Here is a 2,908-nt window from a genome sequence, read left to right as displayed (position 1 = left end):
CCTCTTTTGCCTCCCTCCCTGTCCTTTCTGAAACATGTAAAGTCTGTCACTCAAAGTAACCATTCCTGCCCCTGAGCCATCCAAGTCTCTGTAATGGCCACCACATCATAGCTTTAAGTTCTGATCCATGCTCTAAGCTCATCCGCTTTGTTCATAATACTCCTTGCATTAAAATAGACACATCTCAAACCATCAGTCTGAGCACATCCCTTCTCTGTCACCTGCCTATCCTCCCTCTCGCACTGTCTCCAAGCTTTCTCTATTTGTGAGACAACCTCCTTTTCCTCCATCACTTCAGTTTGGTTCCCACCCCCCAGCAATTCTAGTTTAAACTCTCTCCAATAGCCTTAGCAAACCTCCGCACCAGGATATTGGTTCCCCTGGGATTCAAGTGCAACCCATCCTTTTTGTACAGGTCACACCTGCCCCAAAAGAGGTTCCAATGATCCAGAAATCTGAATCCCTGCCCCCTGCTCCAATCCCTCACTTCACTCTATTCCCATACTCACAGTCACGTGGTACAGGCAGTAATCCCAAGATTACTACCCTTGAGATCCTGCTTCTCAACTTCCTTCCTACCTCCCTGTAGTCTGTTTTCAGGATCTCCTCTTTTTTCCTACCTTTGTTGTTGGTACCGATATGTACCACGACCTCTGGCTGTTCTCGTTCCCACTTCAGGAAATTGTGGACGATTTTTTAATTCAGAAGGAGAGAAAACAGTCCAGTTAAAAAAAAACAAAGCACATTCTTTTAATTCAGAAGGGGAAAGATGGCCAAGTTTAAAACAATGCAGAAAACAAATAAAATTCACTAGTTTATAAACAGAGAATACCAGGTGAAAAGAAAGAAAGAAAGAAAGAAAGCAGAAATGCAGGCTACATCCAAAAGGTAAGTGCATTTGAATGCACAACAGATAACTGGCTGATGTATACTGAATGAACTAAGCTGTATTTTGAAGCAAATGAAATAGCCAATGAAAAGCGAGTGCCAGTGTTACTGAGTGTAACAGGTGGAATAGCAGACAGTTTGCTTAGAAGTTTAGCTGCTCCAACCAAACCAGCCAAAATGTTGATATCGTAAATGTAATGCAGAATCATTTACAGGTGAAATCATTGTTGAGTGTAGAATGCTTTAGGTTTCATAAGTGGAATCAAAAGGAAGGAGAGTCAGTGGGTGTTGTTCCTACAACCTACTGTCAAGATGAAGCCACACTCAGGTTGGAGGAACAACACCTTATATACCAGCTGGGTAGCCTCCAACCTGATGGCATGAACATTGACTTTTCTAGCTTCTGTTAATGCCCCTCCTCCCCTTCTTACCCCACCCCAGACATAATTAGTTGTTTTTTTCTCTCTCTCTGCCCATCACTCTGCCTGTTCTCCATCTCCCTCTGGTGCTCCCCCCCTCCTTTCTTCCTCCCGAGGCCTCCTGTCCCATGATCCTTTCCCTTCTCCAGCTCTGTATCACTTTTGCCAATCACCTTTCCAGCTCTTAGCTTCATCCCACCCCCTCCGGTCTTCTCCTATCATTTCACATTTCCCCCTCCCCCCACTACTTTCAAATCTCTTAGTATCTTTCCTTTCTTTTAGTCCTGATGAAGGGCCTTGGCCCGAAGCGTCGACAGTGCTTCTGTTCCACCAGCATTTTGTGTGTTTTATCAAGAAAACAACCTCTCCTTTAATGTCACAAAACAAAGGAGCTGGTTGTGGACTACAGGAGGAATGGAGACGGGCTCACCCCTATTGACATCAGTGGGGTTGAGAGGGTGAACAGCATTAAGTTCCTCGGCATAAACGTCACCGAGGATCTCACATGGTCTGTACATGCTGGCTGGGTGGTGAAGAAAGCACAACAGCACCTCTTTCACTCAGATGGTTGGAGAAACTCGGCATGAGTCCCAAATCCTAAGGACTTTCTGCAGGGACACAATTGAGAGCATCCTGACTGGCAGGACCAATCGCTGGACTCTGCAGAGAGTGGTGCGGACAGGCCAGTGCATCTGTAAATGTGAACTTCCCACTATTCAGGACACTTACAGAAACAGGTGTGTAAAAAGGGCCCGAAGGATCACTGGGGACCCGAGTCACCCCAACCACAATCTATTCCAGCTGCGACCATCCAGGAAACAGTACAGCAGCATAAAAGCCAGGACCAACAGGCTCCGGGACAGCTTCTTCCACCAGGACATCAGACTGATTAATTCACGTTGATACAATTGTATTTCTTTGCTATATTGACTGTCCTGTTGTACATACTATTTATTACAAATTACTATAAATTTCACATTGCACATTTAGCCAGAGACGTAAAGTAAAAAGTTTTACTCCTTTATGTATGTGAAGGATGCGAGAAATAAAAGTTAATTCAATTGAGTTGCAGTCAGGAAGGAAAGTGACCATGAAGAAAACTGAAAAGTCTAAACAGAAACTGGCCTGGCTGAACGAACGTGTTATCGCTGTGGCAGGGGCTAACATACACCAGACCAACGCAGATTTAAAGGCAAAACCTGCAGAAAATTCAACGAAATAGGACACATGGGGCCTGGATAGCTCAGTCGGTAGAGCATCAGACTTTTAATCTGAGTGTCCAGGGTTCAGGTCCCTGTTCAGGCGCTGACTTTATGTCACAAAGTAATATACCCACCCCTATTTCAATTGCATCACATCCAAAATTTCTAAGGTCATTTTAGGTGTATAAGATGATGAGAGGCATTAATCGTGTGGATAGTCAGAGGCTTTTTCCCAGGGCTGAAATGGCTAGCACAAGAGGGCACAGTTTTAAGGCACTTGGAAGTAGGTACAGAGGAGATGTCAGGGGTAAGTTTTTTACACAGAGAGTGGTGAGTGTGTGGAATGGGCTGCTGGTGACAGTGGTAGAGGTGGATACAATAGGGTCTTTTAACAGACTC

The 2,908-nt window shown here is 44.8% G+C and overlaps 1 non-coding gene across 1 annotated transcript; it reads left to right on the top strand.

Annotated features, from left to right (window-relative positions):
* Positions 1–2,539: 2,539 nt before the first annotated feature.
* On the top strand, positions 2,540–2,612 carry trnak-uuu (transfer RNA lysine (anticodon UUU)). The gene has a single exon. It is a non-coding gene; the product is annotated as a tRNA-Lys (tRNA).
* Positions 2,613–2,908: the final 296 nt, after the last annotated feature.

Source organism: Hypanus sabinus, chromosome 4, assembly GCF_030144855.1.
Source record: "Hypanus sabinus isolate sHypSab1 chromosome 4, sHypSab1.hap1, whole genome shotgun sequence".
Classification (NCBI taxonomy): Eukaryota; Metazoa; Chordata; class Chondrichthyes; order Myliobatiformes; family Dasyatidae; genus Hypanus; species Hypanus sabinus.
The sequence above is the reverse complement of the archived record's forward strand: the minus strand, read 5'-3'. Positions and strand labels throughout refer to the sequence as shown.